This window comes from Nicotiana tabacum, chromosome 3 (genome assembly GCF_000715075.1).
Source record: "Nicotiana tabacum cultivar K326 chromosome 3, ASM71507v2, whole genome shotgun sequence".
Lineage (NCBI taxonomy): Eukaryota > Viridiplantae > Streptophyta > Magnoliopsida > Solanales > Solanaceae > Nicotiana > Nicotiana tabacum.
Genome location: NC_134082.1, coordinates 52,428,557 through 52,447,516, shown reverse-complemented (window position 1 = coordinate 52,447,516; position 18,960 = coordinate 52,428,557).

Sequence of the window (18,960 nt, the reverse complement as noted above, 5' to 3'; positions counted from 1 at the left end):
TAAGCCTTAGACGGTGTGGTTTCATGCTTGAGTCTCGTGTGGTGAGTCTGGGTTGAGGATTGTGGTATTTTGGCAAGGGGAAGTATCAATTTGAAGGTAATTTAGAAGGAACTTGGATAAATAAGACAACTTGGTGGTAGTTCGGATCGGCATGGTAAGGTATATGATTAGTTCTGTGGGTGCTTATGAGGTAATGAGTTTCTAAAGGTGTTTCATGGCAATGCTCTTGGGTTTTTGGTGATCTGCGCAACTTGGTTGAGTTAAAATGATTCATTCCTGACGGTTTGGTATAGTGCAAATGGGATTCAGAGAGTTCTTGATGGTTTCTACCATGGTTAGAGATGTATATTTTCTACTGACGTGAGGAACATCTGACGTATAATGTTTTTCTTCTAGATAGGATCAGATGGAAAGTTCTTGGCTAGTTGAGTACGTAGTTATTTGTCGCTCGGAAGGGATTATAAAGTTCTCATATTTATCATAGGATGCATGGTATATGCGGTATGTTGTGTAGGGTTGAGATTTACATGTGTAAGGTCACAGTTCAGTTCTGGAAGGAAGGACATAAGTTCTTATGCATCATGGACATTTTTAGATGACTAGGTAAATGATATCACTAATTGGTGCGGCTTGATAAGGGTATACATTTCAGAAAGGGCAATGTGTTTGAGTTAAGGATACTTCATTAGTATTGCGGCACTCTCTTGTTTGATCGACTGCTGATATTCGAGGTTGCTTGGTGGCATAGAAGAATTTTAGGAGTATCCCTCATGGAATGATTGGGTATTAGAGGTGTGTTATATATTCGGACCGTGGAGTTGGGATCAGACATGGTGATTCGTGTGCTATATGGATTTGGAGACTGGAGTTCTCATAAACAGGTTATGTCGTGGTTATGGACCGCATATATCAGCCTTGTCTGGTGACTATCGGGGGGTTTGGAGGCCCAAGTGGATCCTTTGTTGCTTAGCATGTTGGATTATGTGATATTTGATATGGATTGGTTGTTTCTATATCGTGCTATTCTGGAATGTTACACTAAGACGGCGACGTTGGCTATGCCGGGGATGCCACGGATTGAGTGGCGAGGTTCGATAGATTATGTTCCCAGCAGAGTGATTTAATTTTTGAAGACCTAGCGGATGGTTGGGGAGGGTTGTCTTTCTTAATTGACCTTCGTGAGAGATGTCATAGCAGAGAATCCTACCATTGTTTCAGTCCTGGTGGTGAGGAATTTTTCTGGATGTGTTTCCTGTAGACCTACCGGGCATGCCGCCGGACAGGGATATTGATTTCGGTATTGATTCGGTGTCGGGCACTCATCCCATTTCTATTTCACCGTATCGTATAGCACCAGAGCAGTTAAAAGAGTTGGAGGAGCTGCTTCAAGAACTCCATGATAAGGGGTTCATTGGTAGGCCAATATGGATGTGTGTTCTGCATCGAGTCGGCTTTGTTGACTTCGAATTTCTATTGTTGAGGGATGTGCCGTTCTATTGTCATTGAGTTTATTCGCGTTCTGGAGTGATCTATGAGTTAACCTTCTGTGTTGTGAGGAGTTGTGATTGTTGGTTTTATGCACAAGTGATATGGTTCTATTTGGGGTTTTATAATGGAATTTGAGTGAGATGGGTATTTGGGTGTTGCGTGACTGATTGTGCATTGGATATGTTCTCTCGGTATGGTATGGCATTGTGTTATTTACTTCTCTGTGGTTACAGTGATTCACTTTTAGTACTAGACATCAAATTGTGCGTGGTAGTTGATTCTGGGCATGGTGAATTAAGGTGTTTCATGTGGACCAGTGTTTGGATAGGGTCGCGCATTGCAGCGAAGTTATGTGGAGGTCTGATACTTTGAGTTAGATTCGTGTGTTCTGGTTCTACGGTGTGCGATGGGTTCTTAGCATCGTGTTAAGGTGGTACTAGTGAGCTTGTGGTACAACTCTCTCATTTGAGTTATTTTCCATGATTTGAGTACATTTGGATTGTTGCTTTTGGTGAACAGATTGCACGGATTGTGGTTTTAGATTGTATTGATATGTCATGTCACTAAAGTAGTCGTGCTGGGTGAGATGAGGTCATTGGGATCTAGAATGAATACTATTGGATTCGATTTCAGCATATTGGAAGGATAATATTGGAATTCGGCTTAGAAATTTACTAAGGTTCTTGCCGAAGAAGAGGGAACTCCATGACTGGTTGATCTGAGGAATGGTTATGATTTCTATGTGTTTCTTTCATCATTGGAAGTATACAAAAGTGTTGGGATGAGGCTTTATTTTATAAGAGGTTTATTATTGGTATTCGGTTATTTTGAGCAACTGCTGTGATTAGAAGTTATCGCTACGAGTGTTTGAGTTATGTGGTATATCATGTAATTACATATATGGTTACAGATATGGTTTGTTACAACTTGTTCATGCTTATTCAGAGTATAGATGTGAGGGTCTGATCTTATAAATAATTTCAAAAGTGGAAATTTGGTTCTAAAGTTAATGGTCTAGGTTGGATTGTGAGATTTCAGTTATGTTGTGCTATCGGGACTATATGGGATAGGGTGATGTGGGATCACCCCCGGGTATGTGCATGAAAAGGTTATACAACAATTTGTTGGCTTTTGGAACAACTTTGGGCACGTTCGAGGACGAACGCATGTTTAAGTGGGGGAGGATGTAATGACCCGACCGGTCGTTTTGAGCATTTACACACCGCTCACCATTTCTCGGGCATGACTAGTCCCGTATGATGTATTATGACTTATGTAAATTGTCGGTTTTAGTTTTCAGGTTAATTAGAATATATATGAAGAATGATTCTCAGCTTGAAGCTTTGAATTCGAAAGGTTTGACCCAGTCTTGACTTTTAGTATTCGATCTCAAATTTGGATTTTTGTGATTTGGTTAGCTCTGTTGGGTGATTTTGGACTTAGGAGCGTGTTCGGAAGGTAAATTGGAGGTCTGTGGTAGAATTAGGCTTGAATTGGCGAAATTGAAAATTTGGCGTTTTCCGGTCGGCAGTGGAAATCTTGATATCAGGGTCGAAATGGTATTTTGGAAATTGGAGTAGGTCCATACTATCAATTGTGATGTGTATGCAAAATTTCAGGTCATTCAGATGAGGTTTGATAGGTTTTTGGATCGGTTGCGGAATTCGGAAGTTTGGAAATCCTTAGGCTTGAATCCGAGGGTGATTTGGTGTTTTGATGTTGTTTTGAGTGTTCCGAAGGTTGGAATAAGTTTTAATGGTGATAGGTGTCTTGTTCATATTTTTGGTTGAGGTCATGGGGGCCTCGGGATGATTTTGGATAACTTTCGGAAAGTTTGAACTTGAGAAATTGCAGTTGGTGTTGCTGCTTCTATCATATCGGCACCTGCGGATTGGGGACCGCAGGTGCGAGCTCCGCTGGAGCAGAAAAGCGGCACAGGTGCGTGGAGGACCACAGGTGCGGCTTGGTAAACCGCATCTGTAATGCCGCAAGAGTGGTTAGGCGACCGCAGATGCGAGAGCTGTGCTGTTAAGTGAAATCCGCAGAAGCGGAAGCACAAGTGCGCTTATGGGATCTCAGGTGCAGAATCCCTGGGGCAGAAAGTATATAAGCTTCCCTTCAAAAATTTTGGTCATTCTTCCACCATTTTTGGTCGATTTTGGAGCTCCAAGCAGTGATTTCAAGGGTGAATCAAGTGTTTTCAGGGAGGTAAGCTACTTGGACATTATATCTTGTGTAATGGCAATTATTCCCTTGCTTAGTCATGATATTAGTGGGAAATTTTGAGAAGAAATTGAGAGATTAAGGCTTGAAATTGGAGAGTTTAAATTGGGGATTTGAGGGGCCATTTGAGGTCCGATTTTGATGATTTTGGTATGTATAGACTCGGGAGTGAAAGAATTTTCTAGTTTTGCAATTTTGTTGGATTCCGAGACGTGGGCCCGAGGGCCGGGTTTGAGCATATTTGGGATTTTAGGTCTAATTTTATAATTTTTGTGCGGGTTTTGTTCCTTTGACATGCGTTGATGATATGATTCTGATTTTGGATAGATTCGGGGCGATTTGAGGACGATTCGATAGGCAAGAGCATCCCGGTGTAGATTTTCATCCGGTTTAAGGTAAGTAATGATTGTAAATATAGTCCTGATGGTATGAAACCCCGGAATTTCGTGCTATTTTGATAAATGAGGTGACGTAAATGTTAGGTGACGGGCGTGTGGGCGTGCACCAATAGGGAGTGGGACTTGGTCCGTCCCGTGGCAAGTGTAAAGTTGCATGTTTTGATAAACTCTATATGATATCTATGTGTTTTAGAAATGACTCTGTTAACTTGGGCTGAATGCCATGTTTGGGTCCTTGTGTCGTACTGTTTGGACCCTCAGGGGTATTTTACTACTATCCTCACACTGTTTTGATTCGAAAGCATATCCTTAGTCATGATTTTTACCTGTTTATTGTCTGATTCAGTTTCATTACTCTGTTTTTAAATATGTGAAAGTTGTTTGGGCTGTGTTTCTTGATTTTTCATTGAAATGCCCGAGTGTCTTGTGAGGTTGATGATTGAGAGAGGCCGAGGGCCTAATGGTGAGGATTATATAATTATGGATCGAGATGTATTGCCGCAACAATATATATATGTATATGGATCGGGCTGCACGCCGCAACGATATATAGATCGAGCTGTACACCGCAGCGATATGTTGGATTAGGCTACACGCTGCGGCGATATAGCGCTTGGGCTGTAGGAGCCCCTCCGGAGTTTGCACACCCCCAGTGAGCGCAGTCGACTATATATTTATGGATCGGGCTGCACGCCGCAACAGTTATTATAAGGTACCTATTGAGCATGAGTGCTGAGTGTGAGCGCTGATTGATGAGAGTTGAGTCACGAGTGACTGAGAGGCTTGCCCTAGGGGCTAACTATATATATGAGTGATGCTTCGCCCGAGGGGCTTGTTGTTATGAAATTTCTGTTTTCACTCTTCTTTTACACTAAGCCTCTAATGAAAATGTTGAACAAATATTTTAAACAACTTTCATTGAAACTGGATTTTTTACGAGATGTTCAGAATTTAACTGTTGATTTGAACCTAGTTATTTCCACTTAGGCTTTATGTTTTGAGATGTATATGATTTTTAAATGCTCGTCATTGCACTCAGTCTTTATTTACCTTTATTACTTACTAAGTTGGCGTACTCACATTACTCCCTGCACCTTGTGTGCAGATTCAGGTATTTATGAACCCGGTGACGGGTGTTAATTACTCAATACATCGGAGTTAGCAAGGTAGATGCCTGGCGATCGCAGCCCTGCTTTCCTCCCTCCTTATTCTCCCTTAGTTGTATTCAGTGATTTTCCCGGCCATGTTGGTCTTGATGTTGTCAGACAGTTGTAGTAGATGCTCATGGCTAGTGACACCCCGATGTCGGGCTTTCTTTCTGCACTGTTATTTTGTTATAAATACTTTATTAATGTTTATTGTTAAATAGCTTTGATTTTATCCTATGAATGAAAATATTGATGGGTTTTGGGATTGTGTTGGCTGGCTTAGTTCCATGATTGCCGCCATCACGACCAGGTTGGTTTTGGGGTCATGACAATATATCATCTTGTACTATTAGCTTTAATCTGGTTGGAACATGATTTCTCGTGTGGACCTTCTAAGAGGGGCACGTACAACTTGTTCACCTTATGCTGGATTTGGTTGTTGCTCAATTTGGTTTGGAACTGGTTCATTAACCTATTTTTGAACTTCAACCATTGAAGATGGCAACTTCATTATCAACTTCAAAACATCCAATAAAGGTTCTTTAACTTGTGTCTCATGATCTTGATTTTGTGTTGATTTTTTAGTTTCTTGAACTTCATCAATTTCTATTTCTCCACTGTAATTTCCTTCCAAAAGAAATTTCCTTTCCAAAAAGGTTGCTCATCTAGCCACAAAACACTTTATAGACAGAAGGGTGATAGAAGTAATATCTCATTGTTTCTTTAGGATACCCAATGAACCTACACTTATTAGATCTTGAGTCAAGTTTATCAGACTGCAATCTCTTAACATAAGCTGGACAACCCCAAACTTTAATATGCTTAAGGTTAGGCTTACGTCCTTTCCATATCTTATATGGAATTGTAGAGACTGACTTAGCAGGAACTTTATTCAGTAAGTATATTGCTGCTTCCAAAGCATATCCCCATTAATTTATTGGAAGATCAGTGAACCCCATCATAGATCTCACCATATCTAATAAGATTCGATTTCTCCTTTCAGACACACCATTATGTTGTGGTGTTCCTATAGGTGTCCACTGTGAGAGAATCCCATTCTCTTTGAGGTACCTAGTAAAATCTGCACTAAGATATTCTCCACCTCTATCAGACCTTAGTACTTTGATACTTTCACCAATCTGTTTCTCAACTTCACTACGGAACCTTTTGAACATTTTAGAAGATTCAGATTAAGATACACAAATCCATATCTTGAAATATCATTAGTGAAGGTGATGAAGTAAGAATATCCACCTCTAGCTTGAATTTTCATGGTCCCACAAACATCTGTATGAATTAGTCCCAATAATTTAGAAGCTCTTTCTCCACTTCCAGCAAATGGAGATTTGGTCAATTTTCCTTTGAGACAAGATTCACAAGTTGGATATGATTCAAAATCATACTTGTCAAGGTACCCTTCCTTGTACAACTTGTTAATTCTTTTCTCTCCAATATGACCAAGCCTACAATGCCAAAAGTATGTATGATTTACTTGATCATCTCTTTTCTTCTTAAGACTAGAAACATGCATAACCGAATTTGCATTCATATTAGGTAAGACATAAACATAATATTGGAGATAGCCATTCACATATAAATCATTACCATAATGAATAGAGCAAATACCATTGTCTATGTTAATGTGCAACTCACGCTTGTCCAACATAGAAGATGAAATTATGTTCGAAAAAATTTATAAACATAATAACAATCATCCAGCATAAGTACTTTGCCCGAAAGTATTATTAAAGAAATTGATCCTATAGCTATGTCTGCAACTTTTGTACCATTTCCAACTTGTAGATTAACTTCTCCTTTCTTTAGTCTCCTGCTTATCTTGAACTCTTGCAACATATTGTAGATGTTATAACCACTGCCAATATCTAATACCCACAGTGAAGAATTAGTAGTAGCTAAAGAAACCATGAAAACGTTTTTTGTTTATGTCTTATCTTGTTTCTTGTCCTTTAGAGTTGCAAGATACTCCTAGCAGTTTCTCTTCCAATGCCTTTTCTTCTTACAGTGAAAACATTTAGTATCATATACTGGCTGCAAGATCAAATCTTCAGAAAGCTATTTACCAAGATTGTACTCCAACTTCTAATGTTCTTCAGTAAGAACAATCACATGATTGACAAGGGGTCCAACTGTGTATCATCCATCTTCTTAAGATATTCAATGATTGCAGTTAGATCCATATTATGATGTTTCCTCTAGAGTTCAGAAATCATAGAAGCGAGAATGATGCGTTTAATAGTAATGCATTCTTCCAAGTGTTTCTGATAAACCTTGGTGCCTTGAACATCATTCTCTGGTGGGATTATCTTTGCAGGCTTATTGATCACATCAATGAGCTTTTCATGCATGAGAACAATTCTCAAATTTCTATACCAGTCATCAAAGTTTGGTCATACCAACTTGTTGGTCTAAAGTATTTTACGCAGTGATAAAACAGACATATTGAAATCTAAAATATAGAAAAGAAAAGGCAATAATATGAGAACATATTTGCATATATCCTAAAGACATGGACTTTGTCACGCCCCAAGCCTAGGGGCGAGACTGGCACTCAGTGCCTCAACTATCCTTATGTATCACTTACGACTAAGAGTCTCTGAACATGTAATGTCATACTTTGGACATAGGCCACATTATAAGATAATGTGCGATGCAAAATAAAAAAAATTGAATAGAGACTAACGCTGACTAAATGTCAACATAAGGCTATGCCGGCAAGGCCGTCATAATTACTACAACTGACAAGCCAACAAAATATACATATAGGGCCTGCAGGCCCAACATACTGCACTAACCGACAGGATATGTCTACAAGCCTCTACTGATAGATGTACTGTGATCGGAACAGGGCCCCGACCTACCCATAACCTATCTACATATATACATAATGTATACCACACTACTAGACCCCGGAACTCCGAAAGGAGGGGATCTTACCGATAAAGCTGAACTCGGGCAACACCTACTGAGGAGGTCTACCCGTCTGTCTGTCTGAACCTGTACGCATGAAATGCAACGCCCCCAGATAGGGATGTCAGTACGAAATAATGTACTGATTATGTAAGTCAATATACTGAAAGTTGAAACAGAACTGATGGTATAATAACTCAAAGCAACTGGGGATCAAAGATAATCTGAAGATATGCTCATCAGCTGATACTAACTCAACTCTCTCAATATAGTGAGTAGAATTGTTGTCCGGCCTAATAAGACTCGGTATACATATATATCTGCTCTGCTGTAGTAGGCTCTCTCATAAGCGCTCTGCTATACTAGGCTCTGTATCTCGACCAACTGGGACCGCTCATAGGCGCTCGGCCACATCAGGCTCGGTATATAACTTACCATCTGATTAGAGGTTACCCAATAGAGGCATACCCATCGATTATAGATCAATGGTAATGAAAATACTTTTAATACTATATATATGTAAACTCTTTGCTCGTTTGATCGGAAGAAGGAAATACTCAACTGAATATGCAGTCTCGATAAGAGGAATATGGTAACTTACAAAACTAGGAAAATATATGTAATTTGCGAGACTAGCAAAATATACGTACATTCCGGGATACAAATTTTTCTCTATGCCTCTTTATCAACTTGTGTAATTATGATATCATGCTAAAATGAAGAAAAAGCTTAGCCTTAACATACCTGGAGTAGGAACAACTCTGTATAATTATCCCATTGAAAACCTTCGTGGATTGAATTTAGAACCCAAAAATTGGATTTAAGCTTCTGCGCCTTTGAACTTGAGGAACGAAATTGGTGGATTCTGTTCCTACGTTCTTGGTTTGAAATTTTAAAAGCAAAATGTTTCTGATTCTTGAAGTTTTGGAAAGATGTTCATACGTTCTTGATTTGAAATCTCACTTGAAATCTTGGCAAAATTTGGACGAAAATATTTCTATGTCAAGATTCTTGGCTTCAAGCCAAAGACATGAATGATTTGGTCTTGGTTTTTAATGTTCTTAAGGGCTTATTTTAAGTCAATAGTGTGAATTGAAGCTAAAGACTTGTTGTCTTTTGGATCAGAATTTTGTAAGTCTTGCTAAGACTTATCTTGGTCAAGACTTTTTTAAGTCACTTTAGACACCTAGGATAGTATACTTAAAGAGTCATCCCCCTAAATTAGTGGCCTTGTGCCACATTTCTTGGGCATAATTAGTTGAGTTTGGTCCGCTTATTAATTAACTAGGTAATGTTCTATTACCCAGTATTTAATCAATTACCCGCATAATTTAAAAATTACCACAAATTATTTAAAATTCTATTTATTTTTTAAAATACTTCATATATACTCTTATATATTATACTACCATGGTCATATGGTACCTTGCATGGTACTAGTTCATAATTATCGAGTATTATTGCTCGACCCATATTTTATTTCAAACTGGCCACTTTTAGCGAAACTCATTTTCGTTAATCCATGTACCCCTTTATACTTCATAACACTTATTTATTGCTTGTTATAAATAGCGGAATTACGTTAACGTCAAGATGATCTCATCCTCGCATCTACGTCGGTTAACTGAAAACAAAATTATAACATACTAAAATGCGAGATATAACATCCTCCCCCCTTAGAAACATTCGTCCTCGAATGTTCAACTCGCCGTGATCTATGTAACTTTGGCAAGTTCACCTCTATAACACCACCACAACCAACACTCCCCGTAGAAGCTTAATAATCCAACAACACACAGGACCATAATTATGAATAATGACAATGGCCTCTTATGACCAACTACAATAACCAACACAAGAATTTATACACGTACCTTATGATTATGACGTCTCAGTCGGACCCTTCTCTGGAGGAGGGAATAGGTAGGGATATCTAGACTTCATGTTTTCCTCGGCCTCCCAAGTTATTTCTTCCACATTGTTGTTGCTCCAAAGTACTTTCACGGAGGCTACCTCCTTATTCCACAGCTTGCGGGTTTGTCGGTCTAAGATGGCAACCAGAATTTCCTCATATGACAAATTCTCTATAATTTGTACATAATTCGTGGGCATCACTCTGGTAGGATCGCCCATGCACTTTCATAACAAAGATACATGAAAAACCGAATGGACATACTCCAATTCTGAGGGAAATTCTAACTCATAAGCTACTGGCCCACTCTCCGAATGATCTTATAAGTCCCAATATACCATGGGCTAAGCTTGCCTTTCTTGCCAAATCTCATTACACCTTTCATAGGTGACACCATTAAGAATACCTAGTCATTAACCCCGAACTCTAAATCTCATCGCCGCACGTCAGAATATGACTTCTGTCAACTCTGAGCTGTCAATAGTCGCTCCCGGATAAGCTTTACTTTTTCTATGGCCTGCTGAACTAGGTCTGACCCATATAACCCAGATTCTCCAACATCGAACCACCCTATGGGAGATCTGCACCTGCGCCCATGCAAAGCCTCGTACAGAGCCATCTGGATATTGGAGTGGTAACTGTTATTATATGAAAACTCGATAAGAGGTAGATGTTCATCCCAACTTCTCTTAAAATCCAGCACATATGATCGCAACATATCTTCGAGCGTCTGAATCGTGCGCTCGGCTTGTACATCCATTTGTAGATGAAAAGCTGTGCTGAGATTCACCTAAGTTCCTAGACCTTTCTGAAATGACCTCCAAAAATATGCTGTAAACTGGGCCCCACGGTCAGATATAATAAATATGGGTACTCTGTGTAGTTGCACTATCTCCTTAATATATAATTTTGCATAATCCTTTACTGTATATATATATCTGACCGGTGGGAAATGAGCTGATTTTGTGAGCCTCTCGACTATCACCCATATGGAATCAAACTTACGATGGGAACGAGGTAAACCTGTGATAAAGTCCATGTTTATTGCCTCCCATTTCCATGTCGAGATCTCTATAGTCTGCATTAGCCCTCTGGGCTTCTGGTGCTCTATTTTCACCTGCTGGAAACTAGGGCATTGAGCGACATACTCAGTAATGTTCTTCTTTATATCGTTCCACCAATACACATCCTTAATATCATGATACATCTTTGTCGACCCAGGGTGAATGGAATACCATGAATAATGTGCCTCTGACAAAATCCTGTCTTGTAGCCCTGCTACATCTGGAACACACAAACGACCCCTGTATCTGAGAGCCCCATCTCCTTTGAGTTCTAACAACGACCTTTTCTGTTGTGGAACCCGCTCTCTCAACTTGACTAACTCTGTATCCTCGTACTACCTCTCCTTTACTTCAGCTATGAGAGATGATTTTGCAGTATTTTGGAGTACAACTCCTCCATTGCCAGGGTCTACTAACCGAACCCCCAGACAAGCCAATTGATGAATCTCTTTTGTTAATTGTCTTTTCTCGGGCTCTACATGTGCTAAGCTACCCATAGATCGACGACTTAAGGCATCTGCTACAACATTAGCTTTCCCTGGATGGTAGAGAATGTTAACATTATAGTCTTTTAATAACTCAAGCCACTGCCTCTGTCGCAAATTCAACTCTTTTTGCTTGAAGATATATTGCAGGCGCTTATGATCTGTGAATATATCAACATGCACACCATATAAATAATGCCGCCATATCTTAAGTGCATGGACAACTGCAGCTAACTCGAGGTCGTGGGTCGGATAATTCTGTTCATGCGTCCTTAATTGCCTTGAAGCATGTGCAATTACTTTTCCATGTTGCATCAGGACACATCCTAACCTGACACCTGAGGCATCACAATACATGGCATAACCATCTCTACCTTCTGGAAGTGCTAGAACTGGTGCTGGGGTTAACCTGTTCTTAAGCTCTTGGAAACTCTGCTCACATGCCTCTGTCACTGAAACTTAGTCGCTTTCTGCGTCAGCTTTGTTAATGGTGCTGAAAGAGAAGAAAAACCCTCTACGAACCTCCGATAATATCCTGCTAGGCCTAAAAAGCTACGAATCTATGTCGGAGTGGTAGGTCTAGGCCAGGATTTTATAGCCTCAATCTTCTGAGTGTCTACCTTTATACCTCTATCGGATACAATATGCCCCAAGAATGCTACGGACTTTAACCAGAACTCACACTTAGAAAACTTAGCATACAATTTATTATCGTGGAGGGTTTGGTGGACTGCTCGCAGGTGATCCATATGCTCATCCTTTGAATATGAATAAACCCGAATATCATCAATAAAGACTATCACGAATAGATCCAAATATGGTCAGAATAGGCTATTCATTAAGTCCATAAATATGGCAGGTGCATTCATCAACCTGAAGGACATAACAAGGAACTCAAAGTGGCCATATCGTTTCCTAAAGGCGATCTTGGGAATATCTTTCTCCCGAACTCTGACCTGGTGGTACCCCGACCTCAAATCTATCTTTGAAAAGTATCTTGCTCCCTGCAACTGATCAAACAAGTCGTCTATCCTTGGAAGGGGGGTACTTATTCTTAATAGTTACCTTGTTCAGTTGCCTATAGTCAATACACATCCTTAGCAAGCCATCTTTCTTCCGTACAAACAATACCGGTGCACCCCAAGGTGAGGTACTAAGTCTGATGAAACCTTTCTCCAGTAAATCTTTTAACTGCTCCTTCAACTCCTTTAATTCAGCAGGTGCCATTCTATACGGAGGGATAGATATTGGTTGCGTTCCCGGAAGCAAATCGATACCAAAATCAATCTCTCGCTCTAGAGGAATACTTGGAAGTTCATCTGGAAATACATTCGCGTACTCCTTTACTAATGGAATAGACTGAAGTGTAGGTATCTCAGCATCTACATCTTCAATTCGCACAATATGATAAATGCACCCTTTTGCGATCATTTTCCTCGCCTTCAGATAGGAAATAAACCTGCGTCTAGGTGTCGCTGTATTGCCTACCCATTCAAGGACTGGCTCACCCGGAAAATGAAATCTAGCTGTCTTTGCTCGACAATCAATTGTGGCATAACAAGCTGCTAACCAGTCCATGCTCATGATAACATCGAAATCCAACATCTCTAGTTCAACTAGGTCGGCTATCGTCTGACGACCACTAGCTGATACTGTACAACCTCGGTAAATGCATCTAGCAATAATCGAGTCTCCAACTAGTGTAGATACCACAAAAGGATCACTTAGTATTTCAGGCAGCATACCAAATTTTCGCGCGACAAATGGGGTAATACATGATAAAGTAGATCCTGGGTCTATCAAGGCATAAACATCATGAACAAATGGTCAACATACCTGTCACAATGTTTGGTGAGGACTCTTGGTCCTGTCGACCTGCTAGCATATAGATATGATTCTGGTTACCACCTGAACTGAACCCTCTACCTCTACATCGACCTCTACTAGCCGAAGACTGAGACTCATGCCTTGAAGGATGCATGGACATAGCTGATCCTATTGCTAAATTCACTGGTTGTGCCATAACCCCAAAATCTCTATTTGGGCAATCTCGCATCATATGCCCTGGACGTCTACATGTATAACAAGCATCGAAACCGGATCGACATTGGCCCAAGTGTCCACGACCGCAGATGGCACACCACGGCGGAAACAGCCTTGTTTGTCTCGAACCTTGTTGTCACTGCAAACTTGATGCCTGGGAGCTCTCACCTAGTCCTGACTAAGTATAACGGTCATACCTGTAACCCTGTAGCTTAGGTGGTAGAGGTCTAGGTGGCCGTTCGAAGTATTGGGGCCTGTAACTACCCTGAGACTGCTCCTGAGACCTGGCAAATCTCATCCTCTAATGCTGCCCTGACTCAGTCCCCTCCATACTCTACTACCGATGCCTACCCCTCTTTATATTCTGAGCAAATGCCTAAATCCGTGAGATATGCATACTATCCTGTAATGCAGTAGTGGCACATGCCTTGGTCAACTCTGGGGCCAACCTTGCTATAAACCTGTGGATTCTATCTCGCATTGTAGCAACTATGGATGGTGCATATCTGGCCAATGAGTCAAAACGGAGACTATATTCTCGAACACTCATGTTGCCCTGCTTGAGGGCTAGAAACTGATCGAGTCGGGCCTATCGGATCTCTCATGGTAAGTACTGGTTAAGGAAGGCATCTGAAAAATTCTCCCAAATAGGAGGAGGTGCATCACATCCCCTAGACCTTTCCCATCCCTCATACCAAAGGTTGGCTATATCTTAGAGTCGATAAGCTGCTAACTCAACTGCCTCTTTCTCCATGGCATGCATAACCCGAAAGATCCTATGAAGCTGATCTATGAAATCCTGCTGGTCCTCCCTTTGATCTGTCCCTGTGAACTCTGGGGGATTCAAAGCAATAAAATCTTGGACCCTTGAACTCCCAGATCCTTCAGAAGGTACTACACTAGCAGATTCCCTAGCCTGTTGTTGGGTAGCTACCAACTGTGCCAACAAATGTACCGCACTCCTCAAGTCCTGATCTGATGGAAGTGGAGGGGGAACTGGATGTGCGGTCTCCCTAGGAATCTCCTCAGGTGGCGGAGGAGCCAATAATGGCTGGGTAGGGTCTCTCCATGGGCCTCCGATTGAGCCCCATTTACTGGGGGTACCCTGCTAGTCCCCTCACCTACTGTTGTTTCTCTTCCTCTTGCTAGCCGTAGCCTTCCTAGTTACCGTCATCTGTGCATGCAAACGTCAACACATAAGTTTAACTCAAATTTCCTATAACTCAGTCCTAAATTTCCTATAACTCAAATTTCCTAAATACCCTATAGTCCCCTGCTTATATAATGTGGTTCACCACACATTTATAAGCAAGACCCTACTACACACGGCCTATAGACTCCCTAGGATAGAGCTACTCTGATACCACTTTTGTCACGCCCCAAGCCTAGGGGCGAGACCGGCACTCAGTGCCTCAACTATCCTTGTGTATCACTTACGACTAAGAGTCTCTGAATATGTAATGTCATACTTTGGCCATGGGCCACATGACAAGATAATGTACGATGCAAAATAAAAAAAATTGAATAGAGACTAACGCTGACTAAATGTCAACATAAGGCTGGGTCGGCAAGGCCGTGATAATTACTACAACTGACAAGCAAACAAAATATACATATAGGGCCTACAGGCCCAACATACTGCATTAACCGACAAGATATGTCTATAAGCCTCTACTGATAGATGTATTGTGATCGGAACAAGGCCCTAACCTACCCATAACCTATCTACATATATACACAAATGTACACCACACTACTAGACCCGACAACTCCGAACGGAGGGGAGCTTACAAATAAAGCTAAACTCGGGCAACACCTACTGAGGAGGTCCGCCTGTCTGTCTGTCTAAACCTGTATACATGAAATACAGCACCCCCAGAAAGGGACGTTAGTACGAAATAATGTACCGAGTATGTAAGGCAATATACTGAAAGCTGAAACAGAATTGATGATATAATAACTGAAAGCAACTGGGGATCAAAGATAATTGAAAGATATGCTCACCAGCTAATACTGACTCAACTCTCTTAATATAGTGAGTAAAATAGCTATTTGGCCCTATAAGGCTCGGTATACATATATATCAGCTCTGTTGTAGTAGGCTCACTCATAAGCGCTCGGCTATACTAGGCTCTGTATCTCGACCAACTGGGCTTGCTCATAGGTGCTCGGCCACAACAGGCTTGGTATATAACTTACCATCTGATTAGAGGTTGACCAATAGAGGCCTGCCCATTGATTATAGCTCAATGGTAATGAAAATACTTTTAATACTGTATATATGTAAACTCTCTGCTCTTTTAACCGGAAGAAGGAAATACTCAACTGAATATGCAGTCCTGATAAGAGGAATATGGTAACTTACAAAACTAGGAAAATATATGTAATTTCCAAGACTAGCAAAATATACGCACATTTCGGGATACAAATTTTTCTCTATGCCTTGTTATCAACTTGTGTAATTACGATATCATGCTAAAATGAAGGAAAAACTTAGCTTCAACATACCTGGAGTAGGATAAACTTCGTATAATTATCCCATTAGAAACCTTCGTGGATTGAATTTAGAACCCAAAAATTGGATTTAAGCTTCTACGCCTTTGAACTTGAGGAACAAAATTGGTGGATTATGTTCCTACGTTCTTGGTTTGAAAATTTAAAAGCAAAATTTTCTGATTCTTGAAGTTTTGGGAAGATGTTCCTACGTTCTTGGTTTGAAATCTCACTTGAAATCTTGGCAAAATTTGGATGAAAATGTTTCTGTGTCAAGATTCTTGGCTTCAAGCCAAAGACTTGAATGATTTGGTCTTGGTTTTCAACGTTCTTAAGGGCTTAATTTTAAGTCAAAAGTGTGAATTGAAGCTAAAGACTTGTTGTCTTTTGGATCAGATTTTTATAAGTCTTGCTTAGACTTATCTTGGTCAAGACTTTTTTAAGTCACTTTAGACACCTAGGATAGTATACTTAAAGAGTCACCCCCCTAAATTAGTGGCCTTGTGCCACGTTTCTTGGGAATAATTAGTTGTGTTTTATCCGCTTATTAATTAACTGGGTAATGTTCTGTTACCCAATAATTAATCAATTACCCGCATAATTTAAAAATTACCACAAATTATTTAAAATTCTATTTATTTTTTAAAATACTTCATATATACTTTATTTATTATACTACCATGGTCATATGGTACCTTGCATGGTACTAGTTCATAATTATTGGCTATTATCGCTTGACCCGTATTTTATTCCAAGTTGGCCACTTTTAACGAAACTCGTTTTCGTTAATCCGTGTACCCCTTTATCCTTCATAACACTTATTTATCTCTTGTTATAAATAGCGGAAGTATGTTAACGTCAAGATGATCTCATCCCCGCGTGTACATCGGTTAACTGAAAACAAAACTATAACGTACGAAAACACGAGATGTAGTAGACATTTATCTAAATGATATTTCCACTAATTATTTTAAACTATTTACCCTCATTATAGTTTAAGAAATCTCTATTTCTGTTAGTGGAGTAAAGTAATCCTTTAACAATATGTATGAGTCCCTTGGAAGTCAAGTCGTTTCTCACATATATTTTAAAGGTAGGTACTCTTACCAATTATTGTAATGACCCGATTGATCGTTTTGCTTTCTAGACATTGTTTCCTTAAATAAGACTTTTTGTAATTTCTTTTACTGATTTATGACTTTCGAGGATGGTTGGTTCGGGATTTGGAAGAGTTTGGGTTGAAATCGGAACACTTGGTACCTTAAGGTTGGCTTAAAAGGCCAAGTTTGATTTCGGTCAATGTTTTGAGTAAACAGCCTTAAAATCAGGATTTAAGGGTTCCAACAGGTTTGTATGATGATTTCGGACTTGGGCATATGTTCGGATCGGGTTTTGGATGATCCGGGAGCTTTTTGGCGCCTAATAGTGAAAGTTGATTCCTTAAGAATTTTGAAGTTCTTTGAATTTGGTTTGGATAGATTTTTAGTGATATTGAGGTCTAAACGGAATTCTGTGATTGGGAATAGTCACGTATTGTCATTTAAGACTTGCACGCAATATTTGGTGTCAATCCGAGTAGTATAAGTGTATTTCGTTACATTGGAGGTAGATTGAAGAACTTGAAGGTCATAAGTTTGATTCAATTGGTTTTAGGGGGTGATTCTTAGATATAGTGTTGTTTTGGGCATTTTGAGGGTTCAAGCAAGTCCATTTTATGATTTCAAACTTGTCAGTATGTTCGGGCGGGGCCTCGGTGGCCCCGAGCGTCAATCGGACGAGGCTCGAGTGGAGTTAGAAAATTTTAGAAGGAGGTGAAGCTCCAGTTCTGTCATAACTGCACCTGCGGTTGCCCACCTGCAGGTGCGAGACCGCAAAAGCAACCTATCCATCGCAGGTGCGGCCTAAGGGAAGGAGACCAAAAACCACATATGCGGCCCCTCTTCAGCAGAAGCGAAACTGCAGAAGCGGCCTTCAGACCGCAGATGCGGCCCCAGCTAGCCCATCCCAGTTCTGCAGATGTGGACCTTCCCTCGTAGAAGAAAAACCTTATATGCGGTCCCCTAACCGCATGTGCGGTAATCGCTGAAGGCAGTGCCTTCATTTAATACAGGAAATGTGTCATTTTTGACACATTTCATTCATTTCTTGGACGATTTGGGAGCTTCCAAGGGGGGATTTCAGCCTTGCATTATGAGGTAAGTTATTTCTACTTAATGTGGTTTTAATACATAGTTTAGGGGTAGACCACTCCATGTAAATTAGTAAAAAAATTGTGGGTTTAGAGTAAAACCTAGGGTTTGATAAAAACAAGATTTAACCACGAAATTCGCTATGGAATGAAGTACAAATCATATATTCTTGATCCTTAGGTTATGAGCAACAACTTTATTACAAAATTTTCGGAATCCGGGCATGTGGTGCCGGGGATGAATTTCGGGAACCTTGCATTTAGGGTTGGGAAATTACTTTAATAGTTAGAATATAAACTCTTGAGCATGTATTGACTAGTTCGTACCTCGTTTGAATAGTTTTGGATCATTCGACTCCGAATTGAGGGTTTGAGTGCATTCTTGAATTTGGAAGTAAGATTTAGAGCAAGGTGAATCTCCTTTATAACCTGTTAAGAGGAAAATAACCCCATAGGTGAATTAAATAAATGTATATGACAATCTGTGGGGGCTACGTACGTACGTAGTGATAAGAATCCATACATAGCTACTATTATGATAATTGTTCGGGTTGTTTAGGACCCATATCATGCCATACTTGCAAATGCTT